Source organism: Vipera berus (assembly GCF_964194415.1).
Source record: "Vipera berus genome assembly, chromosome: 2".
In the NCBI taxonomy this organism is placed as follows: Eukaryota; Metazoa; Chordata; class Lepidosauria; order Squamata; family Viperidae; genus Vipera; species Vipera berus.
This window is the reverse complement of record NC_138203.1, coordinates 90,779,957-90,788,072: the sequence shown is the minus strand read 5'-3', so window position 1 is coordinate 90,788,072 and position 8,116 is coordinate 90,779,957.

Here is an 8,116-nt window from a genome sequence, read left to right as displayed (position 1 = left end):
TCAGGCTACAGGAATTTGAAGCCTCCAGATCACACCGCACCTATTTTCCTTCTCCCTAGAATTAAATGAATTTTCCACTTTTAAGGGGGTTTTTTCCCCCTACATTCATTAAAACAAAAGAGCAAGAGCCTTTAAAAGATTATTCGGAATTCTTCTCTGCATGGATTTTGCTGTTTGGAGTTTTTAAAATTATATAGTTGTGTCTCAAACTGTGGGCTCTGAGTGTCCTGTAGCTGCTGGCCTTCCCTGCAATTTCCATCAGCCAAAGTCACGAGACGGGTACAGATATTCCCTACAAAATCAGATGTAAAGACTAAACACATTGGTAAGGGTTTTAATGATACCCAGCTATCCATGATCAAAAAAAAAAGATACCACTCTTGGAGGGAAATCCTCAGGATAATTTTCAAAGATTGGGGACTGATGGAAGAGCCTATGGAATTCTGTCACTTTTAAAGACAAACAAGGAAGAACGTGTTCTGAATGTTCATCCACAATTTTAAAAAGTAAACTGGTTTTGGTTCAACCTTTTGCTGTTCCTATGTAACCACATACCAAGCATCTTTTATATGGGGGTGTACTCAGAATATAGCTTCCTGTCTATAAGTTAACTGGTAAAGCCCAGCACTCTGATCATTCTAACTATTTTTGATAACATGTGCAGATTGCTTCTCACTGACAGATACCATCTTATGTTCCCTGCTATTTCCATCTTCAGAATTGCCAAAGTTAAGGTCCACCCAATTTTCTCTTACTACATAAAATAATTCTGCAGCCACGCTCAGCAGACATTGTAGATACATAGTCTTAATTTTGTTCAAAGGTAGTATTTTAAGATTCTTTCATTTTAAGTTCCAAACAGAGTAGGGCTGTATTTTTTGAGTGGTTCACTTAAAACAAACAAGCAAGCAAGCCTTGAATTGTAAAACATTTTGCTTCAATGCGTTGAGTGCTTGCAGAAAATGTTGTACTTGGCGAAGCATTCAAAATGCTTTCCTGTCTCCTCACATTTACTTCACAATTAGCTTGCCACCAGCAGAGGGAACGTGGAAGTAAAACCTTTTAGTCACTGTCACGTGAAGTTTCGCTTAGTGACCAAAGCAAATGCCCAGTCGTGCATCTGTCACAATACTGTGATTTACTGCTTAGTGACCACAAGGCTTAGCTTTGCAAATAACCTTAGTGAGAATTGTAAATGAAAAGTATAAAAGTAAACGCAAAACAATGACATTTCAAATAGCAAAATACAAAAAAGAAAACGCTGGCAGTGTGAAAGGAGTTTCTCTTTTTTACACTTTTTCTTTCTTGCTCTTTAGAGGAGTTGCGACAGAGTTGCTCATTCCAGTTGTGGTTGCTAAGAACGGACTACTTGTATATTCTCTGGACAAAGTTCTCTGTTTTGCCACTTTTTTCAGACTAGACCCTTTTCCAGGTCTTTGCTTCCACAAAATGATCCTCTCGCTGCCCTTGACGGGATAGATGGCCTGGGCTCATTTTTTTAAATGTCAATGGAGAAATTTTAAAGCTACCAGTTAAAATATTCTTTAAAGTGTTTTTCCATTACCAGAGTCTTATTTATATATATAAATATCCCATGTCATGTTCTGATAACGTATCATTTTAGGGTGGTGGTGGGGAAACTCTGATCCCTCATTAGTGCAAAACTAACCCTAAATGTTTTTTTTTTTAAGATCGGTGGTATCCTTCAGTGAAGTGTGTTGTGTAAGTTGCCAGTGATGATGGCTTGCTCTCCAGTTGTTAAATGTGTATACTTCATGCGGGTGCTATACAAGCAGTGGGTGCAACAATATATGGTGTACAACCAATCAACGTTACCATTCTGTCTCCCATTCCCTTAAACCACCCTGCCTACACACACACACACACACACACACACACACACACACACACACACAAAATCATTGTCAGCATGGTCCAATTTACATGCTACTCTAAATGTCATAATTCTGGTCTCAAAGATGATTTCACATTATTCCAAGCAACATGCTTCTCTTTTCTCTTCTCTCAACACTGGGGCCTCTTACATAGTTACGTATTGAGTAGATGATAGTCACCCTGAGCAGAGGGGGCTGCCAAAAAGGGATGTAACTATGAAATCCAACCTAATCAGAGTTCCAGAGTACGTATTACATTATGTTGATTGGCACAGGAGTAGTGACAGAAGAGGCAAATCAGATCAAACTAATGTACACACTAGGATCTGGTATAATTTCAACTTTTTTCAAGTTCTTCTGCCAATCAAAGATTGAGAAAACATAGCCTGTAGACAGGCCACATAGATTTAGCTTTTACATCCAAGATAATTCCTGTGTGAGAATATGAACACAGAAACCTAATGGAGATTTGACCCTAAAAACTGCCAACTGTTTTTTGTGTAGCAAATGCAGTACAGTAATCCATCAACGAAACGTGCCGATTAATGTCTACATGCCGAATGCCTAATGCACGACTAATGACTCTCTACTTGCCAAGTCGCCAAGTGATGTTATCCAATTAAGAAGCCCCTCTCTTTCTTTTAGTATTTTAGTGGCATCTTCAAATATCTAAGAGAAAGCCAGCGCTACATCTTATACCTTTGGTGTCAATGAGTGAAGTCTTTCCTTGACTTCTGTAAGTTGCCCTGACCATCGCCTTTTCTGAATGAAAATTCTGGTTGGGGAGTGTGCTGGGTTTTTTTTTGTTGTTGTTGTTTTATTTTGGTTTTAAATAAATTTTAATACTAATTGTTTGGACCTGTTGATTTGCTTTACAATCGGGTCTAGCCAACAAGCTGATTGGATGACAAAATGTAAACTAACTCTGTAAAGATGAGTTATGTTTTATTCACCCAATATGAAGACTTTTTCCCGTGTATTATCTGTAAATGGAGAGGATTCTCTTTCATTCGGAGACAGAAACTGATAAAAACAAATAGGCGGAAGATGATATTCCTGTTGCAAAACCTTCGATTTTTAAAAACTAACCCTAATTGGGATAGTCACTTGCTTAGCAAATTTTTACCCTTCAAGGTAACTCATGCCTAACTGGGGCTTTTTGGTTAACTTCATCCATTTTCATTCTTCTCTTTACAGTATAACTGTTCTTTTTCATTCCCCATCTTCATTTTTCCCCAGTTTCTCCTGGAAAGAAAATTGAAATGCTTGTGTTTATTTTTTTATTTTTTATTTTTATTTTTTAATTCCATTTATATCCCGCCCTTCTCCGAAGACTCAGGGCGGCTTACAAGCTTAGCAGTAGCCTTCATTCTATGTATATGCCTGCTTGTTAGGGCTTTCACACACACCCCAAGCGGCATTATTACAAAGTCAGCTTAATTGCCCCCAACAATCTGGGTCCTCATTTTACCTACCTCGGAAGGATGGAAGACTGAGTCAACCTTGAGCCTGGTGGGATGCGAACCTGCACTAATTTATTTATTTTATTTATTTTTATTTTAATTCCATTTATATCCCGCCCTTCTCCGAAGACTCAGGGTGGCTTACAAACTTAGCAGTAGCCTTCATTCTATGTATATGCCTGCTTATTAGGGCTTTCACACACCCCCAAGCGGCATTATTACAAAGTCAGCTTAATTGCCCCCAACAATCTGGGTCCTCATTTTACCTACCTCGGAAGGATGGAAGGCTGAGTCAACCTTGAGCCTGGTGGGATACGAACCTGCACTAATTGCAGGCAGCTGGTGTTACTTAAGGAGGCATTAGCCCACTGCTCCACCAAGGTTTATGTATGTTGTTCCTGTATGCTATCATGTCTATGTGTGAAAGAGTATGGCGGTATATGCTAGTAGACATTAATTAATATTATTAATATAAAGGTAAAGGTTCCCCCGCACATGCATGCTAGTCATTTCCGACTCTAGGGGCCGGTGCTCATCTCCGTTTCAAAGCCGAAGAGCCAGCGTTTGTCCGAGGACGTCTCCGTGGTCATGTGGTCGGCATGACTAAACGCCAAAGGCGCACGGAACACTGTTACCTTCCCACCGTAAGTATCTTATTTTATAGGGAATTGTATTTTATCAGCACATATTAATTTTATGGATACTTTTTTCTCTTGGCCCTGCTCTTTTTGGAGTGTAGGAGGGAGGGGGATGGAGGGAAGGAGGGGAGAGAGAGAGAGACCCACGCATACCCATACTATGTATGCATATACAACTGTGTCAACATTCATATTTATTAGAGCCATAGCAGTGCAGTGATTAGAATGCAGTATTGCAAGGCTAACTCAGTTGAAAGTCAGCAGCTTAATCCTGACTGGTTGAAGGTTGACTCAGCCTTCCATCTTTCCGAGGTCGGTAAAATGAAGCCAGTTTGTTGGGGACAATATGCTGACATTGTAAACCACTTAGAGACGGCTATAAAGCACTGTGAAGCGGTATATAAGTGTAAGTGCTATTGCTACTTCTATTAGATATGGGGAAAGCTGTAGTATTGGTTTCAGCTAAAGTTGACCGCCCTAAACGGGGTAACATTTTAAATTATTTTTCTGTTGATTCTTCTTTCTGGCACAGGATAAAAAAAAGTTTCTTTCATATACATAATGCTGAAGCAAACATACTATCAAAAAGAATAAACACATCTTGTGTAACCTGGAAATGTTAACATTGAAGCTGCATAATAAGATACATTTAAACATTCGACAGAAGCAGGCTAAATTCCTGCTGAAATTTGCAGAGCTTAAAATAGCGTAACATATTCAGTCACTGAAGACCCGCGATCTTTCTCATATTATTGGGACTACAACCTTCATCGCTCCTGAATATGCAGCCCGAGGTTAACAGAATCTGGAATCCAACATCTGACCGGTCATAGATTTTGCATCTCTGCTATACTTTTATATTAAAATGAATGACAGAAGGCACCATGTGTTACATTCTTCATGTAACACATAACTGCCGCCTTCTCATCATCACAAGATATGCTGATAGATCAAGATGACTTTTAAAGTAATTACACAAGGTGGTGAAGGAACACTTAATCTCTAATGATTGATGTTGGAAACAGCCAATGGAAATTTATTTTGTGAGCATATCATTGAGCCCATGGTTCCTTATCTTCTGTTCAGGATTCCCTGACAATTATCACAAACTCTTTGTTTTTTTTTCATAGACCCAGGATTTAAGACCTATTCCCGTGGTGGCGAACCTATGGCACGGGTGTCATAGGTGGCACACAGAGCCCTCTCGGTGGGCACGTGTGCCGTCGCCGCAGTCCTAGGCCTTCAGCTGGATTTTTATAAAACCTTTTCGCTTTAGGCCTCCGCTGCTGTGTGCTAAAAAAAAAAAGGTTCAATCAATCAATGTTAACTTCTCGCAGGGGAAAAAAACGATCTCACAAAGTTGGAATTGATTGAACACCATTACCACGGCAACCACGCCCACCCAATAGACCACACCCACCCAGCACCCGACAATACATAAGTGGGTTTTGGGTTGCAGTTTGGGCACTCGGTCTCTAAAAGGTTTGCCATCACTGACCTATTCATTCAATCTCACTCTTTCACTTTCATCACTATCCATGGCAAACCTATTGCATATCCAAAATGTCACACACCCATTGTCTTTGATCTCAATTTCCCTAACATCTGTTAATAGTATTTAATCTCCATTTCCCATGCAACTTTGGTCACCCCAATTATCCCTTGCTTTCCCTGATTCCATTCCTAAGCCTTCCTTCCTCTCTTACCAAAACCAAGAGTCCTTGGCTATTTCAAAGTAGGAGGTGATCTCCAACCACCCTTTATTCCACTGAATACTCCATAGCTCCTTGTTGACCCAGGGACAGGAAGAAACGCTTCCAGGTTGTCAGAAACCAATCCTTTACCGTCTTGTCTACTTTGCTTCCATGGAAACAAAGTGCAAAAATCAGCAAGGTGCTTTCAGGGCAAAAGGCCTCCTGTCATAGAATTATGGGATGGCACAACCCATGAATGGAGCCTTTTTTTTTTAAGAAACTGCCTTGTAATCCAGGGATAAAATGGACTTCCATCACAGAATCAGGCTTCTATGTGATACAATAATTCAGCAGAATTATATGAGATTTTTTTTTCTTTTAACGACCCTATAAACCCATGGATCAGGGTGGAGTTGGGGAGACTGAATTGAGCTCAGCATTTATTTCCCGGAGCCCTTCCCGATGCCTATGTGGAGTTCACAGCAATTACTCATTGCGCCGACAGAGAGAAATATCTGCCACTATCTAGGATCGAATCCACAGCCTCCTGATTGTGAGGTGAGAGCTCCACTTCTAGCCCAGTGCGCTGCTCCGGCAGAATATATGAGATCACTATACATTAAATCAGTCACTGGTTCATCTTGGATAGTATCACCTCGAGGACTGCATACCCAGAAAATTAAAACCCTTCAATATCATCGGAAGCAAAAACATTTATTCAGAGATGATCGTCTATTGCAGGGGTCGGCAACCTAAAAAAGAAAAAGAGCCACTGGGAACCGGTTCCATCACAAATTAAAAAAAGAGGGAGCCGCGTGCGTGTGTCCATGCACGCGCATGCGCAAAAAGGTTTTTTGCGCATGCGCGGACGCACGCGGCTGCCATTTTTTTAAAAATGAGATGGAACCGGTTCCCGGTTGCCCGATGGCGACGGCCCGTCTGCAAAGCTGCCGCTTTCGGCAGCTTTGCAGACGGGCCGTGGCAGCTTCCTCAAAGAGCGGCGCCCCTGCCCATTCCGAGAGGTGCGCGCGCACCTCTCCGAACGACCGGAGGTGCGCGCGTACCTCCGCGCGAATGGGCAGCGGTGCCGCTCTTTCAGGAAGCCCGCCGCGGCCCGTCTGTGAAGCTGCCGAAAGCGGCAGCTTAGCAGACGGGCCGCGGCAGCTTCCGCAAAGAGCGGCGCCCCTGCCCATTCCGAGAGGTGCGCGCGCACCTCTCCGAACGACCGGAGGTGCGCGCGCACCTCCCCAAACCTTTGGGGAGGTGCGCGCGTACCTCCGTGCGAAGGGGCAGCGGCGCCGCTCTTTCAGGAAGCTGCCGAAAGCAGTTCCATCTCATTATCATCCTAAGACAATCTGGTTGAAATTCAGTGGCAAAATACCATGTTTCAATGGCTATTTTCTTATTATACATACATATAATTACAGCCTGAAATCACCGTTTTGCCTAAATTTGGTGGGGAAAGAGTTACCAATAGGAACAGGAACGAGAGTCAAATCATTCCCATCCCCACCTGTAGCATTCCTGGTAAAAGCCCCCAAAGCATCACTCAAAGTCTAGGGAGTTTTATTGGTAGGAGATTAATAAGAGAGGGAATGTAGTCGTTTATGCATTTCACAGAACTTATTAACTCCCCTCAACTCCAAGGGATGTTGTGGGCATACCACATCAATGGTAATAACATAATTATTATAACCAAGAACACAATAATAAATGAGTCAATTGGAATATCAAACACCCCACCCCACCCCATCCAATACTACAAAGAGCAAAGATAAGCCTCAAAGAAAACCCAAGAAATGGGTCCAAGGTTTGAATCAGATAGTTAAAATGAAAGTTTAAATTAAGGGTGTCAAACTCGCCTCGTCGCGTGGCGTGTCACAATGTATCGTGAGTTTTTTTTTTCATTGCCGGAACTGGGGTGGGCACGGCTTCCACACGATGCAACTGGCCCATGGGCCGGCAGTTTGACAACCCTGGTTTAAATCTATTCCCAGGATTGTAGCAAGAAAGGGCCGTACTTTTTTTAAATTATTATTTTGTGGAGTATTCCACAAAGTGAGGTCTATACCAAAAACATTCTGTTGTCTTATTCCTGCCTTGTGGACCTCACAAGGGGAGGGAATTTTCAGGTGGTCTTCTCTCAATGACCAGGCCAGATGGGCAGTTTCTAACGTACTCCAGAACGGGAACGGGTTACCTGCCAAAGTCAGACCTTCCTATTCCCACTTCCCACCATTCCATTCAAAGTGCAAAAACGTCCTGGGCTCTCTTCCTTTAGTTAGATCTTAGATAATAGCTCTTTCGCTATAGTACGCACACAGATATACAAATATCAGAATCCCAATACGTCCATATCTTAGATCAGCCCACAGACTCTGTTAGCAAGAACGGTGGAGGCAAATTAATATTAATAACAACAACAA